Source organism: Carassius auratus, chromosome 41 (assembly GCF_003368295.1).
Source record: "Carassius auratus strain Wakin chromosome 41, ASM336829v1, whole genome shotgun sequence".
Classification (NCBI taxonomy): domain Eukaryota; kingdom Metazoa; phylum Chordata; class Actinopteri; order Cypriniformes; family Cyprinidae; genus Carassius; species Carassius auratus.
Genome location: NC_039283.1, coordinates 1,466,684 through 1,488,945, shown reverse-complemented (window position 1 = coordinate 1,488,945; position 22,262 = coordinate 1,466,684). Strand labels below are relative to the sequence as shown.

Genomic DNA, 22,262 nt, shown 5'->3' with positions numbered 1-22,262 from the left:
CAAGAAAAAATGAAGGGAATGGGAGAAAGAGTGTACTTGGCCTGTGAAGAGTTCAGAAAGATACACTTTGTACAGAAATATGGCACTTTACACAAATAGAGTGTAAAAAAAAAAAAAAACCATTCAAAATTGTTGGTTGTCTAAATCATGTGAGTTTAAATTTACATGATGCTTGTAATTTTTTTTAAAGCTTGTTACTATAAATTGAGGCATCTAAATACAAAATAGCTCTGATTAGTGTGATTAAGCATTAAAAGTTACACATCAAAAAATAAAAATAGGTACAAAATTCCACGTAAAAAGGCAGATAGCTTTACAGCAACCACACATTCACAAGTGTACCTACAACTATCTACTGTAATTACAACTGCGATATATATTTACGACCGTGAATTCCACTCATTTAACACTCTACTGAGTTGCAAAAAATACACAAAATTACATGCAGATGCTGTAATTTTATTTTTATTTTAATACAGAAACAAACCTGTAAGAAAATTGTGGGCCCTGGGCTCTGGCAGATACAGGCTTAGTCCTTGCAGGGTGGCAGATAAATTAGTGTCAAGTCTTTTGGGAAAGCAGTGAGAGCGGTCATATCTCATACGCTCAAGGTCAAGGATACAAGGGCCTCTGAGAAAGAGATACAGCGGGTCACTCAGCACGTCCTCCACTACAGCAGAAGGCTTTAACTGACAGAGTCTGGATCTCATCCAGCGGATAATGGAATCAATGGGGCTCTCGGGTCAAATGGAGGATACTGCTCCCAGAATGGGGTACTGAAGGGGGAAAAAATCCGAGAATTAAATGAACAAAGACGATCCTCTCTGGAGAATCACAACTTCAATTACAGCTTGGCGACCTTCCTGATTCAACAGAACAAGAAAACAATTACTTTAGGAGAATGTTCTCATTTACACTAAAAAATTAGGGATCATGGACTGTGGTGAGTGATGTCATCATATGCAATTAACAGGGGTACAGAAATGGTCTGAGAGAAATCAGAAAGGCCTTCAGATGTCAGACTTCACCCGAGAGACAACACACATGTTCAGCTGTCGCTGAGACGGACTTGCAATATTTAGGGAGTTACACAACAAAAAACTCCACTGCTGCTGAGAGGCGGAAACAAGTGTATCCTGTCATGAATCCCCTGCATCCTGTCAAAGCCAAAGCTATGTGTTCAAGAGGAATGAAAGATAAATAGAGAGTTCACCCAAAAATAAATGACATCATGTACTCACCCTCACATTCCAAACCTGTAAGACATTTTAAAGATTTATCATGCTTACATTGAAAGCCGACAGTCAGGCATGAACAGTATGGATTTATTTCCCCATTTATCAGAAATTTTTGTGACAGAGGACTCCTCAGCACACTGAAATCCAGAAAAGCAGTGCAGGTGCTGTCTTTGCATAATGTAGTTTAGACAAGTTAGAGGGGAAAATGGGATTCAGCCGCTCCTTAAGAACTCCTCCAAATTCCTTATTTCTTCATTAATTCCTGGTAACTTAACAATCAGGTGTGTTTTATGGCAATAATAAAGAACCTTGACCTGTCTGACTAGGTTGGATATCTTATATGGAGCAATGTTCATACCAGACAGAGAGATAAAACAAATAAAACAATTATGTAAGAGAAGAATGCATTGGTGTATATATATAAATGTAACCGAAATAAATGTAAATGTATATATATATATATATATATATATATATATATATGTGTATGTATACACCATATTTTCCGGACTAAAAGTCACACTTTTTTTCATAGTTTGGCTGGTCCTGCGACTTATAGTCAGGTGCGACTTATCAAAATTAATTTGACATAAACCGAGAGAAATGAACTAACAGAAATATATATATATATATAAGGTTACATTTATTTTTATTAATTTCCAATACTTTTATGCAGTGTATGTACAGTATTGTTCAAAATAATAGCAGTACAATGTGACTAACCAGAATAATCAAGGTTTTTAGTTTATTTTTTATTGCTACGTGGCAAACAAGTTACCAGTAGGTTCAGTAGATTGTCAGAAAACAAACAAGACCCAGCATTCATGATATGCACGCTCTTAAGGCTGTGCAATTGGGCAATTAGTTGAATTAGTTGAAAGGGGTGTGTTCAAAAAAATAGCAGTGTGGCATTCAATCACTGAGGTCATCAATTTTGTGAAGAAACAGGTGTGAATCAGGTGGCCCCTATTTAAGGATGAAGCCAACACTTGTTGAACATGCATTTGAAAGCTGAGGAAAATGGGTCGTTCAAGACATTGTTCAGAAGAACAGCGTACTTTGATTAAAAAGTTGATTAGAGAGGGGAAAACCTATAAAGAGGTGCAAAAAATGATAGGCTGTTCAGCTAAAATGATCTCCAATGCCTTAAAATGGAGAGCAAAACCAGAGAGACGTGGAAGAAAACGGAAGACAACCATCAAAATGGATAGAAGAATAACCAGAATGGCAAAGGCTCAGCCAATGATCACCTCCAGGATGATCAAAGACAGTCTGGAGTTACCTGTAAGTACTGTGACAGTTAGAAGACGTCTGTGTGAAGCTAATCTATTTTCAAGAATCCCCCGCAAAGTCCCTCTGTTAAAAAAAGGCATGTGCAGAAGAGGTTACAATTTGCCAAAGAACACATCAACTGGCCTAAAGAGAAATGAAGGAACATTTTGTGGACTGATGAGAGTAAAATTGTTCTTTTTGGGTCCAAGGGCCACAGGCAGTTTGTGAGACGACCCCCAAACTCTGAATTCAAGCCACAGTACACAGTGAAGACAGTGAAGCATGGATGTGCAAGCATCATGATATGGGCATGTTTCTCCTACTATGGTGTTGGGCCTATTTATCGCATACCAGGGATCATGGATCAGTTTGCATATGTTAAAATACTTGAAGAGGTCATGTTGCCCTATGCTGAAGAGGACATGCCCTTGAAATGGTTGTTTCAACAAGACAATGACCCAAAACACACTAGTAAATGGGCAAAGTCTTGGTTCCAAACCAACAAAATTAATGTTATGGAGTGGCCAGCCCAATCTCCAGACCTTAATCCAATTGAGAACTTGTGGGGTGATATCAAAAATGCTGTTTCTGAAGCAAAACCAAGAAATGTGAATGAATTGTGGAATGTTGTTAAAGAATCATGGAGTGGAATAACAGCTGAGAGGTGCCACAAGTTGGTTGACTCCATGCCACACAGATGTCAAGCAGTTTTAAAAAACTGTGGTCATACAACTAAATATTAGTTTAGAGTTCACAGGATTGCTAAATCCCAGAAAAAAAAATGTTTGTACAAAATAGTTTTGAGTTTGTACAGTCAAAGGTAGACACTGCTATTTTTTTGAACACACCCCTTTCAACTAATTGCCCAATTGCACAGCCTTAAGAGCGTGCATATCATGAATGCTGGGTCTTGTTTGTTTTCTGACAATCTACTGAACCTACTGGTAACTTGTTTGCCACGTAGCAATAAAAAATAAACTAAAAACCTTGATTATTCTGGTTAGTCACATTGTACTGCTATTATTTTGAACAATACTGTATGTGTATATACATGTGTATTTAAATTTTTAATTATGTATTTTTTAAAAAGGTAATCAAATTAAAATAAGAAATGATAATTATACATTGTGTGTGAGAGTGTGTGTGTATACAGTGGAGATCAAAATTAGAGAACAATCCATAAATACTAAAAAAAAATTCTGAAATATTGTTAATATTCAACACTCAAAATGTAAACGATTACCACTGTTCTACCTACTTGTTTTACAAAATAACCACAGAATTTCAACAACAACGAAACATTATTTTGTGGAAAACACAGTGATCAAAATTAGAGAACAGTAACCACTGTTGCACGAAAGAAGATTACAGCTTCTGGAGGGTTACAGCTGTCATAAATGAGTAGCAAGTGTAGAGGCCGTGGCTTTGAATGACTTCGGTGCTGCGGCTGCAGGATATCACTAGTTTCTCACACTGCGCTGGTGTGATCTTTTTTTAAATCTGGTTTTGATCAGGACCCTGGGCCAGCCATTTCATTATTTCAGTGTTCTTAGCTTCAAAGAACTGCTTTACCCCATTTGCAGCGTGACGGGGACATAGTCTTGTATGAAAATTAGAGGGTGATTGAGAGATGCTTGTAGGAAAGGAACCTCATGTTGCCATGAATCTGTATTAGAGGCCCAACTCTTAGAAAGATCCTCCAAAGCATGACACTTCCTCCTCCATCTTTCACTGACTTCTTTATGGTCTGACACCGAACAAAATGTTTCCCATCAGACCCAAATAAATTAAACTTGCTCTAATCACAAGTGAACTTTGGACCAGTTCTCCTCTGACCTCACAACATACTCCTGGGTGAGCCTAGTCTTTTGATTCTTTCTGTTGATGAGAGGTTTGGTCAATGCACAGTGCACTTTCTGACCAACTTCACTTAAACATACCAAGACATATCCTTACTCTGTTCAGCACGGAACTTGCAAGCAATTCCAGCTGCAGTGTTGAACCGATTCCCTATTGAGAGTCTTTGCATTCTCTTTTCTTTTCATGCATTTATGGACGAACAGCCTTCAAAATCACAGATTTGGAACGACCAACTTCTCTTGCAATGGTTGAAAGTGGAGATTAGAAAAATGCTGCCAGTTAAACAGGGTTTGTCATATAATTAGAGAAATTAGGACCAGGTGTCAGAATAACACCATTTAGGTATCTGGAAGTGTTGTCTAATTTTGATCAGTTCTAGTTTTAAATATCTCATTTAAGTCTGTTTATATTGTGTTTCAGAATGCAATAAATTTATGAAATATGCTTTAAAAAAAAATCTGCCCTTACACACACACACACACACACACACAAACTATATATATATACAGTATTGTTCAAAATAATAGCAGTACAATGTGACTAACCAGAATAATCAAGGTTTTTAGTTTATTTTTTATTGCTACGTGGCAAACAAGTTACCAGTAGGTTCAGTAGATTGTCAGAAAACAAACAAGACCCAGCATTCATGATATGCACGCTCTTAAGGCTGTGCAATTGGGCAATTAGTTGAAAGGGGTGTGTTCAAAAAAATAGCAGTGTCTACCTTTGACTGTACAAACTCAAAACTATTTTGTACAAACATTTTTTTTTCTGGGATTTAGCAATCCTGTGAATCACTAAACTAATATTTAGTTGTATGACCACAGTTTTTTAAAACTGCTTGACATCTGTGTGGCATGGAGTCAACCAACTTGTGGCACCTCTCAGCTGTTATTCCACTCCATGATTCTTTAACAACATTCCACAATTCATTCACATTTCTTGGTTTTGCTTCAGAAACAGCATTTTTGATATCACCCCACAAGTTCTCAATTGGATTAAGGTCTGGAGATTGGGCTGGCCACTCCATAACATTAATTTTGTTGGTTTGGAACCAAGACTTTGCCCGTTTACTAGTGTGTTTTGGGTCATTGTCTTGTTGAAACAACCATTTCAAGGGCATGTCCTCTTCAGCATAGGGCAACATGACCTCTTCAAGTATTTTAACGTATGCAAACTGATCCATGATCCCTGGTATGCGATAAATAGGCCCAACACCATAGTAGGAGAAACATGCCCATATCATGATGCTTGCACATCCATGCTTCACTGTGTACTGTGGCTTGAATTCAGAGTTTGGGGGTCGTCTCACAAACTGCCTGTGGCCCTTGGACCCAAAAAGAACAATTTTACTCTCATCAGTCCACAAAATGTTCCTCCATTTCTCTTTAGGCCAGTTGATGTGTTCTTTGGCAAATTGTAACCTCTTCTGCACATGCCTTTTTTTAACAGAGGGACTTTGCGGGGGATTCTTGAAAATAGATTAGCTTCACACAGACGTCTTCTAACTGTCACAGTACTTACAGGTAACTCCAGACTGTCTTTGATCATCCTGGAGGTGATCATTGGCTGAGCCTTTGCCATTCTGGTTATTCTTCTATCCATTTTGATGGTTGTCTTCCGTTTTCTTCCACGTCTCTCTGGTTTTGCTCTCCATTTTAAGGCATTGGAGATCATTTTAGCTGAACAGCCTATCATTTTTTGCACCTCTTTATAGGTTTTCCCCTCTCTAATCAACTTTCTAATCAAAGTACGCTGTTCTTCTGAACAATGTCTTGAACGACCCATTTTCCTCAGCTTTCAAATGCATGTTCAACAAGTGTTGGCTTCATCCTTAAATAGGGGCCACCTGATTCACACCTGTTTCTTCACAAAATTGATGACCTCAGTGATTGAATGCCACACTGCTATTTTTTGAACACACCCCTTTCAACTAATTCAACTAATTGCCCAATTGCACAGCCTTAAGAGCGTGCATATCATGAATGCTGGGTCTCATTTGTTTTCTGAGAATCTACTGAACCTACTGGTAACTTGTTTGCCACGTAGCAATAAAAAAAATATACGAAATACCTTGATTATTCTGGTTAGTCACATTGTACTGCTATTATTTTGAACAATACTGTATATATAATTTAAAATAAATATACATTTAATATACATTTATAAATATAAATTTAAATATATAATGTGATATAAATCAATTAAAACATGTAACCAAAATTTAACCAAATAAAATGAAATGTGAACCACTACTAACTGAGCTTCATAAGACTAGAATGTTTTTCATAAGAATGGAAACTTTAATGAATGCAGTACACAACAGCTTCACAACCCACACCAAAGCATTCACTACAAATGTCTCCAATTTAACCCCAGTGTCTTGAGTTAGCCTGCACGGTTTTCTGTTTTCAATATGGCCATTGAGGCATAGTGGTTCACACATTTAATGATGATTCGGAGTCATAAAACTAGTGCTGAACCCCAGGGTAGCAATTTATCAAACACTTCAAATTTGCTACATTAACCACAGGAGGACAGTTACAAGAGTCTTATAAAAGAACAGGGCCAAAACATTTTGCATTCTGATGATGTTTTAACAAAAAAACAAATCATCGATAAAGGATGTCCAAACAGTGCTCTGCATTTTGCATGTAAATCCCATGTGTTGTTTTGAGCACACTACGGACCGGCACAGCGAAATGAAAACAAACAGCTGAGGAATTTGCTTTGTGAGCGTTTTATTCAATAGCTCATATGGATGCCGTGTGTGCATCATGTGAATGTTTTTGCTGGTCAAAAATCGCTCAACAACAGAGGATTAATGAGTTGAATATGTTAAAGGAGTGATTTCTATCAAAATATGCTTTCAACAGATAAGCGGCTTGTAAACTAGTCTAAAGTTGGTTTTCCAACTCTTGGGAGATGTATTTGAATGTGTTGGACTTACAATGTTTGCTTCAAACTAGTACTACATGTCAAGGCCTTGATTAATAAAGTTTGGTTCACACTGGAGCTTATTCTGGCAAACTGGAAGACATCTTAAATTCAGGAGAGAGAGGTGAATAATGACAAGCAACCGCTCGGAGTTCAAACCTCAACACAGGGATTCAGATGATTAAGGAGCAAAAATACACAACGTACTGGAGTAAAAGACTTCTGTAAAAGGGGAATTGTTGATACTCAATGAGCAACTGATGAAGCGAGCACACAAATCAATAAATTTGTCTTTTTAAGCTTACGAAAAAAGTTTATAGCTTAAGGGTTAGTCAGGATGATATTGCAACAAAACACTTTAGAATTGCACTCATCACATCATCCAAACAAATCTACTGAATTTATATTGAGATGAGAGATCAAATTTGTCTGGGCATCTGAAAAAAAGTTTTGCATGTCATTCCATAGGTTTACCACAAGAGGGCAGAACTGCACCTAAAATGTAGACCTAAAATTGCTGACTGAAAAAAAAAAAAAAACTGAAAACTTCACCTAAAATTAAATACTATTTTAGAATTGTAAAAAAAAAAAAAAATCTTAATTATTTGAATGAAACAGTCTAATAATATCATCAAAAAGATGCGTTGTTTTTTAAGTGCTTTTAAATAATGCTTTTAAAAGCAAACTTGAATTAAAATCTTACATACTTCAAACACAAGAGATACAAAGATTTTCCATATCAAAGTTTATTGCTGACATGCATGTAGAGATTTGATGAAGTACAAAAATATGTCTTTTATACAAATTTGTTTTTCATCTCTGTACATTTACCCAGTTTTTTTTTTCTTTGACACCATTCTAACCGAGCAGCTTACAACATCAAATGTTCAGGCTTTTGACCTGTTTAATCATGTTTTGTTTTACACCAGATTTAGATTTTCCAGTTTTAGCAAAAGATGCAAAAAAAAGTAACAATTCTAAAGAGAAATCTCCCAATTTATGAAACATCTGCACAAAGTGGCCTAAAAAGAAAAGAAAATCTAAGCCAAACTTAACTTTCAGTATCTTCCCTTGCAGTGTCTCTGTGTTTTTTTTTTTTTTCGTTTTTTGGGTGTATTTTTAATTTGCACAATACCCACATCCACTCCAATTTCTGCTGCATCTTGTGGCATGTCTTGCTAATTAGAATCATGCACTAATTGCTTTGAAATTGTATACAGAGTTTAAAAAAAAAAACTTACACTTTTCATGCTGCAGATAGAATTTGGACATCATGAAACTGTCTATGCAAGGGGGTTGCAGTAAACTAACGTAGGGGGCATATTAAACAAAAATTTACTAATTTCTTTTATCTAGGTTTTGGGTACAGACTACACAACCACATCAACAGCAGCCATATTGCAACTGTACAAATTTGCTATGATATAATGGCTTTCGTGAGAACTCTACATGGACCTAGCATATAGCCTTGAGGCACTCCTTTTTTAATATAAGGACTTTGATTTGCTCACAAAAAGCCCCTCTCCATCAAGTCACGCCTATTATCCACTACGATACTGCTTTACAACCAAATATATTCACATTGAGTTGGGAAAAACTAATGCTTTCAATCGTGGCTTGTGTAGAAACATTGGTGCAATTTTTTCAAATAATTTTAAATAGTTTCAAATAGTTTGCACTATTGACGCCTATTCGCCATTACAATGTCTTTCACACTGGCCAGAGTGCGGTATCATCCTTATCTAGCAAGATAAACTCTACATCGATTCTACATGTCATGCTAATGTGCACGATAATTTAGTTGACTTAAAATAGAGCTATGCAAAGTCAGTCACCTAATTAGTGTAGCTTAATATACCGACAGGATTGTTGCAATAATTATTCAAGAATAAAAAAAAAAAAAAGGAAAAGATAGACAATAAACCAAAACCTTCACTGAAGATAGAAGAAAAAACGTGAGAGATCACAGCAATGCTTTTGAGTGATACATGATCTCTACATTTACCATGGCAGATGAATTGAAAACCGCAAATAAATTAAAATGAAAACCGAAAGGTACAGATATACTACCAGGCTGTACGTCTTCAAAAGATGAAATTAAAGTGGAGATTAAAAGGACAAGCCAAGCAGCTAGTCATAAGCTCAGAGATCTACAGTACTGAATGACATTTTCACCTAATGACACGAGTGGAGCCAAACATAAAGGCATTGCAAACTAAGCCACAGGTCGATGTAAGCCAATCGCCTATTATACGAAGATATATTCTAGCATCAAAAGTACATATTCACTGCTCACGGTTGAGTTGAAAATCTGTTGATAATCTAAGGCAAGATATCCCACAGTTATGCTTTATACACATGGGGTAGCTTAAAACAGGTCTGAAAAAAAGTCAAATGACATTAAGAATACAACTCCTTGTAATATTCTCACACAATAAACAGATTGAGAGGAGTGAGTTTCATGGCATTTCCTTGCTGATGATCATGAAGTATTCAATAATCAGAGATGGAAATGAGTGGTAGGTAAGAGAATAAAAAGAAAAACTAAAAGAAACAATCCCCTATGCAACTGGTTTCTTTGTATCACTGTGGCCAAAAACGTTCCCTAGCGGCCAATCTTCGATCCCTGAGCTGCAGCTGAAATCTGTGTGGGGAACGAAAGCACCGGAGATACAGAACATGGCAGAAGATGCACTTTGATGACTTGGCATGCTATCAGAGGGTGAGTGCTCTTGACGGAGGGACACAAAAGGAAAGGAGGGCTTAAGGGCTGTGCTTACAGGGCTTATCTTGGCTTAGACTTCCGCATGACTGCCGGATCAGCTGCCCCGCTTCCTGACAGTTTCATCCCATCGCCAGCTGTCCCGTATCTCATCTTTTTCTAAGCACAGCCCTGTGATGAGTTCCTGCATGACACACACCAAAATCAACAAAAGTACCACCTAGCTCAGCTCTCAGGAGTCCGCTGTAGTGGCATATCACATGATTAAATGTGCATTTCCATTTGGTCGAATACACAGGAAATGGTGATTTTGCACTTTCTGCTGCCTACTGATTGGCCGATAGCAAGAGAGGGGAAAAAAACGTACCATATCCACTGGTTTGGATGCCAAGTTATGCTTTTGGTTGTATGCATCCAGACATAGATGCTAGCTGCCAACAGAAACCCATTCAAATAGAGGAAGGAGAAACATGCGCTATGATTTCAGTAAAATGAGGTTTTTAGCTTTCTAACTTGTGATACTTAACATCTTCAAATGGAAAAAGAAGACAGTAATCTTACTTAAAATGCTACCATTTTAGAAGGAGAGGAGGGGGAAGCTTATTTAGATTGTGAGAAAAAAATACAAATAAAATCACTGGTTTTGAAGCAGAATGGTTACACAACCACAATGCTAATGCTCTTGAGCCTGTGCTTGTCTCCCCTCAATATAATTAGTCCTGCTTTCATAAGAATGGACAGCATTGTTAAAAACGGACTAAGAAAGGAGGAAATGGAGAGATTGAAAAAACGGTAAGAGGTAGATTTGCAGTCATAGATACAGATGGGAGCGGAACAGACGAACTGGTTGAGGGGACCAGAACAAAAGGGTTGATCATGTGATCCGAGGCGTTCCTGTAAAAAGTGCTGGGGGAGATGTGGATGGGAAAAGGGTGGTTGTCTGTGATCTGCTACATGATTCTGTTGGGGTATTGCTGAAAATGTGTGTGTCTGTGCATGTGAGAGAGAGAGAGAGAGAGAGAGAGAGAGAGAGAGAGACAGAGTGTGTGTGTGTGTGTGTGTGTGTGTGTGTGTCAGATTTAGGCAAGGATTGGCATGGTGGAGATGATGTTGGTGTCTCATTGTGTGCCGTCCTTAGGTAGAGTTTGTGTCCTAGGCCAATGAATGGAGCAACAGAGTGCTGAGCGGTTCCTTGGCCTGTGTTTGTGACTGCAAGACTCAGGCTGGATGCTCACACAAACACACTCTCACACGCAAGTGTACATAAAAGTGTGCGCCCAGTTCCAATGGCTCACTCCACTCCAAGTGACCCCCGCCTGTTGACAGAATGGCCGTGCTACTTCCGGAGGAAGCGCTGGGCCAGTATTGCGGCATCAAGAGGGCTGATTGGCTGAGCATCGTGGCCGAGGCGCCTTACCGGAGGCACGTTACCGAAATGCCTCTTGCTGAGGAAGTTCTTGGTCTCGTGGATAGTGTTCTTCTCTTCCGCCAACAAGAGCTGTTGCCTCATGTAGTTCTCAAATTCGTATTGAGACGACTCCTCTGTCACTTTCGCCTGGGGGGGACAGAGAGAGACTGTTTCAGTGCCAGAAAGTACCTCAGGTTAATGCAGTTTGAAGAGGAAGTTTCTATTGTAGTCCATGATGACATATTTATAAGATACAATTAACATGAACAAGTTAATAAGCCAGTTCATACATAATTGGCCGCAATGGTTTTAATGCAACATTTTACGCAACAATATTTAAGCAGTGTCTTTAAAACATAAAAAATCTAAATAAAAAGGTTTGAATGTATATATAAACACATACCAAATAAAACTGAAACCAATAGTTTAAAGAATGATTTACATATTAATTCAGCTTACATTTCATAAAAAAATGCCTTTCATATTATTGTAACACCTAAAAATGGTACTGACCTCCTGAAGATGTTCGGGGTGGTTAAGCTGATCATCTATGTCCGGCACCACTTGTAGAGGGCCACTCAGCGAGGACACAGATTGCCTGTTTAAAGATTAAAAAAAAATAATAAATAAATAAATCTGTCAATGACAAATGGGAACTTTCAGATCTACAGACACCTTCTGCAAAATTGCAAAAATGTGGCGAGACAACATCGCTGACCCAAAATGACATCACCCCACCACATGGATTCCTAAGATGTTCTGTAAACTCTTACAAGACGTCTGGGCTAAAAATGGAACTATAAAGCTGATCTCAGTTCAAATGAGAGATGAGACGCACCAGGATGCGATGATGGCGCTCAGAGACTCGAGCACCTCAGTGGCAGTAAGCCTCTGCTGGGGGTCAAGCATCAGAAGCTTCCTGATCAAACACACTGTACTTTCTGATACCCGCCCATCCCTGCACAAATAAAACAGGCGCAAAGACACATAAGCATTTCCATCTGCAAAAATACTTTTTTTAGTCTTCAGTTAAAAGAATAGCTCCCCAAACAAAATAAAAAAGATAAAATTGAAGCACAGAGAGATACTAGAGAGACTCACTCAGGGATGGAGTACTCTGCTGCCTTGATCTTTCGGAAGAGCTCTTGAGGTATACTGTCGTAGAATGGGAACTGGCCATAGAGCATGGTGAACAGCACCACACCAAGCGCCCACATATCACTGGGTTTACCACGGTATGGACGACCTACATGGAAACACAAAGTGCAATTTTAACAAGCAGCTCTATAACAGTTTGCATATTCAATCAGACTAGAAACAAAACCTACACAAGAATGTACATATGAATCCGGACTGATTTACATTTAAGTGTCTGTGCAATCAAAACAGGACGCGTTTTTCTGGTAATTGATGGGCTTACGCACAATTAAAAAGCATAATGCAAACTACTGCAACTTGTCTAAATTTTAACAGCCATTATTTCAGCCTTCAGCATCTTTGTAAATGTCTTTTCTGTCACTTTTAATCAAATCCATCTAATCTCAATCAAACGAATGTAAGTGTGCATATAAAACATATGCTACCAATAGTTTCAAAAGTTTTTCAAGTCCCCCAAAACCTGTTCACACTCACAATACTACTTTGTTTACCACCATAAATGGGCAGAACGCAATGTGCCAGAAGAGTAAAAATGAGTCATGGGAGCTTTTAAAAGAGGGGTTAATTAGGTAGTTTCTGTTTGGTAAACAGTGTGATTTGTATGGTATATTTTTCTGTAAGGTACACATTTTCTCTGCTTCTACTTTGACCCTACGCATGAGAAAGTGAAAAAAAGTGTGTGAGTGATGGAAAAATAGTGAGAGGGAGAGAGAGGGAGAGAGAGAGAGGGAGAGAGAACAGGAAGTGTAGTTCCTCTCTGCATGACTCATTGTGATGACTCACTAAAGCAGTTCTCCCTTTGTTCTGCTGTCATATTCGGCTGATTTACTCCCGGTTTCTTTCTGTCATTTTACTGTGAATGGAGACCGCAAACAACAGCTCGACTGCACCTCGAGTTAACATTCATGCTCGGAATGCACCATCTTACCAGAGCCTCTATCCATAGAGGTCTTGGAAAAACCCCGAAAACACATGAAAGACAGTTCTGGAAAGGTGGTGGTGTTTGATATTTTAGCTAGTCAACTAAACAAACACGATTTAACAGCAGGGATCTTCAACTTTGTATCATACAGTACAAACAGCACTGTGCACACAATATTATTGAATGAATTATACAAACCAACGTCACATTGTTTCGTTTACATTTTTCACTGAACTGATGGGGTCTTTGAATTAAGCAAAATACTAAGCGTTTCAGACGGACACCAGTGATGCCTCTATGCACAGTTTTTTTAACCATATACATGTATTTACATACTTTATACCTCATCCCAATCCATTTGCAATGCAAAAAATATAAGGAGAGGCATAAAGTTACATTATATTTTAATTATACTTAAAGAGGTAATGACCTGAGAAATTCCCCTAATCTTTTTCAGATAAGAGGTCATTGTATTAGAAAAACAGGATGTAAGTTTTAAAACTATTGTGTTCCGAGAAACAGAAAATAGGACAGAACATAGTCTATTATTTTTAAATCATGATATTTGTTTATGTACAAATCTTGATATCATTATAAGTAGACATCAGAGAACAGTACAAAAAAAATTACCCCTTAATTTTAATATAATATGATATTAAGGAATATTTTAGGTTCAAATTCAAGCTAATCTTAATCTTAATGGACAGCAACTGTAGCATGCCAATTTTTTTTTTAATCTCCAAAAAATAATACAGACAAGCCACTTTTAAGTTTGTGAAACCAAAAAAGGTCAAAATACTTTTAGCGTGTTGACTATTCAGTAACTGGACCATGCTACATAAACGTTTGACACACAAGATAAACACTTAGTCCCTTGTAATGAAATTACATCACTTGGGTGAACTTCAATTCCGCACAGAAAGAGAGAGATTGTTTGGAAAGATACATCTCGTGATACAACCGCTGTTTATTTGATCCGTCTCACTGCTGAGATCTGCTCGAGGCCATGACAACGAGCTTAAGGGAAGAGTTTTGCACGTTGATGAGCTAACAGGTCAAGTCTTGCGGCACACAACACAAGTAATGACTTTAATAAACCTGTCTATTGCTCATCCATGCTGAGGGTTTGTGACTGCTGTCCTGATTAGGGCTGTGTAGGTGGTTGTGTTTATGAGCTTTGATTACAGTGGTGACATGGAGGGTGAGTCATGTGAATCACACAGACACACACACACACAATCCTCACCACTCAGGACATCTGGGCTGATGTAGGCTGGACTGCCTCGCTGGTCCTTTAACAGATCTTCCTCACTCACCAAATGCTTGCCAAGGCAAAAGTTTGTGATGGTGATCCGATGGGTCCTGCAGCACACAAAACACCAATAACGTCAAACAACTACGTAAAGGACATTGTAACCTAGCTTGTCCTTAAGAAAAGGCATACATTCTCTCTGAATTAAAATAAAAATACAGAGCTGATGGTTAGAGGGGAAGGAGTCTGGTAACATCTGACGACATCAAAAATATTGTTCCTTGAAATCTGTTATGACTTTGATATTCAATTCATTCCTACTGGTTGGATTAGTGAAATACAAGAGATATATACCTGTGTGTATACATAGAAAAAACTTTTACACTATACATCCATATCAAAACGAAACTCTAAATATTAGGTGAGTCGTGTTTGTATCTGCGCAAACATGCCTCTGATATTTTTGTCTATGTCATTAAATCTAATCTGTGGCAGGGAGCCATTCTGCCTTTCAGAAAGCAGAACCTAACATGACAGAACACACCGTGACTGCACTTGACAAACAAGTGAGTCACCTGTGGCTTCTCACAAGCTTGTAGATGACTAATCTTTGCACCTCAGAAAGGAAAGAACTACACTTCTTTTTTTTTCAGTGACAGGCATGCATTGAAAACAAGCACTCTAACACACATAGAAACACTTTCACGTAAAAAATGCATTCACATTTACAATGAGCAAAACTAACACGTCAGCTGACAGAGCTGAACTTGGGGACCTTTCAATGTGAGATTTCACACAGTCACAGCTGAAAAAAAAAAAAAAAAAAAAAAAACACCACTACAGCTACATCCTCTTTTCCCATGCTTCCCCAGTTACACTCTCACTTTCACACCCTGTCACACTTATGCTTAACAGTTACAAACAGGCCCGTTCCTGAAGCTCGATTTTTCTCAGCAGAGTTTCTCACTGATCGAAAGCTGATTACCATCTTCATTTAAAAAGGAGGGTCATGATTAAATTAGATTAGAAGAAAAAAAAACATTGTTAATCACAATGGACTATGTGGAAATAATGTTTAGTCTTTCCATCTTACATTGCATCTTTACCAGTTGCGAATGTTTGTAGTTTTCAAATTCAGTTTACTTTTAATGTTGCATTAACAGCCAATTTATCAAACACAACAAATCAAATGCAACAATATTTTCATGCATGAACTGGATCTGCTAAGCTCCAGATGCATCACACTAAAGGATAAATCGTTGATGATTCTGTAAAGTTTATGTGGTTCAAGGCATTTAACTACGTAATCAATTCAAAAGTTTTGTTTAATGATGGTTACATGAAGCAAACTAATCAAATTTCATTGGTTTTCTCTTGTATTGCATAACTGCACCTTTTTTGCACTCTAGTTTCACGTGGCGTCAACAACTTCTAATGTTACTGCTCCTAATGTCTAAGCATTTGCGTCAATCTCAAGCTAGTTTCATCATTGCAATAGTTTTAGCCTTAATATAAGCTTTTGTCTGGCTTCATCATGACCATGTGCCTTGGTTCCCAAGCAATAAGAGTCAGCAAGCATTTCTCCTCAGGAAATTCTCATTGCTCACTCTCCTCTTCCCGCACATGTGAAGAGACCAGAAGCCTCCCAGTCTCTCACTCCTGCTAAAATTAGCCTGTTTATGGGAAAAATAGTTTCAACGCATGAGGAAGTCTTGATGCCGAAATGTGGGATTTTGATGCAATTGTCTGGTATTTGAGTTCCTCTGCTTGGGCAAGCAGTGTTGCAAGAGGAACAAAGCTAATGGTGACAGCAAATGTACAGATCAGGCAATTTGTTCACTTTTATAGAGTCTTGATGGTGACAGCCATATGGTGCTCCCTGAAGAGCGGAGTGTGTAAGCTGTGAAGGAGGGAAAACTAGTATGAAGTAATGGGAACACACGCTTGTGAAATATGAGAGAAGAATCTGCACTACAGGTAGTTACTGACAAAATGCTGAGGATAAATATGCTTGAACTACCAGATTCGACAGTCAGTTTTGAAAGCCTGAGTGTCTTGTCAACAAAACACACACACACACACACACACTATGACTAATACCAAGTACTTTCCATTCTACACAAAGCCAACACTCTGCCGGCTGGGCAGGGTCGCACAAACAGTAGAATCAGACGGGTATTTGCAGAATGAAAGAGCAAGAGCTCTGCCAGCATTACACGAGTGTGACTCAGCTCTGAGCTATGGATCCTTTGGCAGAGGGCTTTATTATCTCCAGCTGGGACACGGTGTTCTGCTTTCTTGCTGAACTAAAGCAGACAGACCAGACTGCTTGGTTTCATCACCACAGGGTCCAGTGACAAATGAGGGTATGTGTGGATGTTTTCTTTTTTCGTTCAGCAATGATATACCAGTCCATGCCTATCCTGTTAATTGACTCCCGTGGAACAGGCATAAAATGCTCGACTCAATAGCACATGCAAAATAAAGATAAAAAACAAAACAAATAAAAAAAAAAGCACGAATGATCTGAAACTATGTGTTACTCAATTTTCAGATTTCCCAACACCTTTCTGAGAAAATGTTACATCGCTTCTTGGTAGTTTACCAAGCTATTTTATTTTTAGCCTAGCTAAATTTGTATCATTTTATTTTGCTTTCCTGTCACTTTTTAAATTAACAGGACTAGAAGAGAAAGGAAGCGGGATGGGAAATAACAATCTCTCCTCAAGCAAGACTGCACCGACACAGCTCTGACATTTACCTTTTAACATTCTAAGTGCAAAACCCAGCTTTAGGAATTTGTGGGCATATACATCTATAAATAAACTCTAAATTCTGCCCACCAAGTTACCAGGTGAATTTCTGAAGCAAAAACCACAGAAATAACCACAATGACACATGCTCTTCGTTGAATGCCTATTTGTAAAAACCATCCAAAAAAATCAATTTGCTTATGCTCATTTGATCAAAAATACTCGATGAAGGGGTTAATGGCAAAAAAAAAAAATGGTGCATGATGCATACCTTCAATAAGCCAGGACGCAAGAAGTACAGTTAACCATAAAGAGACGAGAAAAGGTTGTGAAGATGAAAAAAAAACAGGCTCCACTCCTCCTCTCACTACACAAGCCACTGAGCTTATATGGTGTGACAGGTTTCATAATTAGACAAGCTGTGCACTTATGTGACCGAACTACAATATGTGAGAACTCAGCAGTGAGCAGCACATGCTGGCAAATGTGACAGGCAGAACTGAGGATTTTCAATTAGTCAGTGAGTCTCTCATTCCTGGGGACATTTGAAATGACAAAGACAACAGAACTTTGGAAAGCGTACCCGTTCCACAAGCAGCAGAAAACACACGTGGCGCATATGGTGTTTGGAGAAGGGTCTTTATGGATGAGGGATTGGGAATTCCACTAGGTCTATCCAATTCACAATGCTTGCCGATCTCGGATGCCTTCAAGCCAGCATGTGCGGTTTCATCACCCACCCGCCCTCATTCCCTGGCTCCATCATTCTCTCCTCATATCATCATTTTTTTCCAGGGAATGAAACAGGGGCACGTTCCATGCCTACTCGTTTTAACTGGGATAGCTTCCCACTGCTCCCTACCCCTCCCTTTTCATCCTGTGGGGATGAATCCCACTCTCACTAAGTGCTCAAACGGAGAGAGGTCAATAAAGCCAGATGGTGCTTCATGAGACCCCAACAGAGGGCTGAGCACACAGAAAACTCCACCAGCACAGCAGGTACAAGAAAAATGGAGGAAGAAGTCTTACCTTTTATTAAGCACCATGTTTCCAAGCTTCAAGTCTCTATGCACGATGTTCTTCTACAAAGGCAAAAACAGTGAACGGTTACTATATTTACCTAAAGATATGGGCTACACTTTCAACAGTATGAATCACACAGTAAACATAAAATATCATGTGCAACCATGTTACTTCTGGAATACGACAAAGTTCCAAATAAAGCAAAATATTAAATAAGAAAAAAATAACATGACTTCATTTTATCAAGGGGAAACCACAGCAGGTAGTTGCAAGTGAAGGAGTTTGGTAGCAATGAGCCAAAAAATAAATAAAAATAAAAATCTAAAAATGACATTTGATTCAAGTGCCAAGGTAACTAACTGAAATAAATGTTGAAGTACTACTAAAATTTGTAAAACTAAACCTGAAATAAAACTGAATTTAAATCTATATGAAAAAAATACAAAACATAAAACTACTAAAACTTAAAATAATTTAAAATAATAATAGTATATAAATACTACTAAAATAACAACAATGTATACATATTAAAGGTACAATTTGTAAGATATTTGCAGTAAAATCTCCAAAAACCACTAAGCTGATTACTAACAATATCTCTAATGTTTTCAACTACTTGTAAATCATGAGAAAATTCCCCATTCTAAACAGTGACACGGGGCAGTGCCGTGGACAAATGTGGAAGTAGTGTCTAGCGTACAGCAAACCACTAGCCTGCTTCAAGCAGTTCCTTATTTACTACTTCTTGCACATTTTATGGTGGATTGTGTTCCTTATTTATGGAACATAATTACTGTTTACCGTCTGCCGCTGGTTCAGTTCAACAAAGACTGCTCCCCGTAAACGTAAGCGTACGGGTCAACCAAACGACCCAAGAAGAGTTTGGGACAAGAGGAGAGGAAGAGCGAGGATCAATATCGGTCTTGCATTTTCTAGATGGAGAGAGCTTCGCGACAAACTTCAACTAGAAAGAGATGCCGATCTTGCTAGTGTTTTACTCGATAGAGTTGATCTGTATTTTTACGCTATAATAACGATCAACAAGATTAGTATTATGGGGCAAACACGCCAAACGCGGGGCATCGCGTCTCTAGACCCACGCGAGGATGCATCTTATCCATAGTCTGATCGCGTCTTTGCATTGACTTTGTATGTAATCTACTTGCGCAAATCATTGAACTCGCGCTTGCCATGTACGCCCAATTATTGTGTCTGAATGTACATGAGTGCATATATTTGTTGAACAAGAATAGTTTCGTTTTCATATCGTCTGATTGATAGCCGTCAACGGTTGGGTAGAAGACAACAAATTCCATAATTCCACGCTCTTTCTTAGCATCATCAAATCACACGATTGTTATTGTTTTGGTACTACGCCCTCTAGTGGCAGGTCCTACAACCTGTACCTTTAACTGATATTTTGTCAGTTCCTGTATTCCTTGGAATACAAACTCGTGACCTTGTTATTTCTAGTGCCATGAAGAAAGTTGTCAAGAAAAATATTTTTAATTTCAGATGAGCAAAACTCATTTGACTTTTTACTACAAAACTCAGACTTTAAAAGCAGTTCGCAGCTCACCTTATGCAATGCCCTCCACCACTCTCACTACATCATAGAAAATAACGATGGCCTCGCGGTTCGCTCAGTCGCTTCTCTTTGATGACGTAATGCTGCAGGTTGATGAGGTCGGCAGTCTTGTCGCTGAAGTCGTGGGCACAGAGGCAGTCAAGCGCCAGACAGATTCGTCTCTTCATCTTTCGCACTTTGTTTGGCCTCCATGTCCTCGACAATCTCACAGGAGCCGGTCCTGAGATGGAGATGTGGAATAGAAAATGCCTTAGAAAAGATTTTTGCAGAGAATAATGGGACAGCATAAAAAACTTTACCTCAGACAGCCCAGCGGTGCATTTAACAATGTGTACAAAGCAAACCGAACGATTAAGCTTTTGAATGGAGCTAAAGAAGAAAATACAGGGTTTAAAGAACAAGATGACGGTAATGGACTGGTAGTACAGAAAACACAGCAGCGGTTCTCCTGTATGCCTCGCCATGTGCAACAGCTTGAATGATGAAAGCCCTCCTTCATTCACCTGAGACTGGGGTCAAAAGAGGGCCATGAATCGATCGGCAGTGTGGTTTCTGTTTGCATTGACTGCGCCTTTGAACACAAGAGGCGATCCATAATTAACTGGCCCACTCTAGAGAGAAGCTATAATAAGCCAATCAATACTGCAAGCTTCAATGAATGGCCCTGACAGCACAGAACAGCTTGTTCTGGAGCCGATTTCCATCAGGAAAGAAAGGAGAGGTCTAGATATAGATTAAAAACTGTAAGAGTGAAAAAGAAAGTGTCTTGCTCAAAGAGAAAGTAAGTGGTGAGTCACTGCGAGCCCTTTGTGATGAAAAGAAAAACAACTGAAGGAACAATGATAGAACAAATTAAGTTGTGGGAATGAGAATGTACAGTACGGGAGGGAATCTTTAGGCATCTTACAAATCGATTCAATTTTGATTTAATGAGGCATAGCCAGATTCCAAAACAAGTCAATTGTGCATTTCAATTTTGAAAGACAAATCTTTGACGAGTTAAGGTGGATTGTGGACAGATGTGTACTCTGATCTGCTAATGAAAAAAAAAATAACTGATATAATAACCTAGATGATGTAAAAAATGAAATGCTCTGTTAGACTATAGGAATAGTTCAAATTTTGGTTACACGCATTCTTCAATATATTTTTATTTTATTCAGCAGAAGAAATAAATTTTATGTGAACTATTCATTTAACCACCTTAATTTTGTCATTTAGTTTCTATGATCCGTTTTCAATTGTGTGACACTGTCCTGTGTAAGAGTGGAGAATTGTTTTTTTTTTTCATAATTATTAATAATTTATAAATATATTATCAATTTGTGTGGCTCAAACCAGAAGCATGAGAAAGAATCATGACGCATCAATGATGTTCAAGATGCCAAACAATTCCAATTAAAGCATTGTGACTGACATTAAGAAACTGTAATGACACATTGTACACATAAGCTACTCATAATTGGTCTTACCTGGAAGAGGCCGTGATGGTGCACCACTCCTTCTTGGTTTGAGAGCAGTGACAATAAAGAATACTCTGTATGCAGGAGCATTTTCCCTTGCCTTTCTTCCTGTGTCTCTCCTGCTGTGTCCCCACGTTCTTCCAGGGTGAGAATCTACAACAAAGGTCGAAGGTAAGAAGACACCACACCACTAGATTCTGGGAGTCTCTTATCTTCACTGTGATGACATACTGAGCTATCAATGATCTTGAGGCAATACAGAAGGTCCATTAAAGACTTTATCTACAGAGGGGACAAAGATAAGTCCCTCACATATCCTTCAACACATCTGGACAACCATCCGAGGGACACTAGACATGGAGTGGGGTTAAAAGGTTAGACTCCAGGTTGACAAGCACCTTTCTTTCAAGCCCCACCACTAACAGGCTGGTGCATAAACAAAGATGTCTGATGGTCATCTCTGAACCATAGTTGGTCATGAATTGGACAATATTGTGAAGATTTGTTGAGGCAGGTCAAAGGTTCATGCAAACAGTGAGAGACACACAGGGGCTTTTGTGTTCAGAAGCAGTGTCACTTCCCTGGTCAGGACATGTTTGAATCACATGGGAGGGGTTTTGAAAACCGTTTCCTTCTGTATCACTCACATCGGGTTTTAAATGGCAC

The 22,262-nt window shown here is 38.5% G+C and overlaps 1 pseudogene; it reads right to left on the bottom strand.

The window, feature by feature from the left end:
• Positions 1-8,036: 8,036 nt before the first annotated feature.
• On the bottom strand, positions 8,037-22,075 carry LOC113059476 (serine/threonine-protein kinase 40-like; annotated as a pseudogene).
• Between the last annotated feature and the right edge of the window lie 187 nt (positions 22,076-22,262).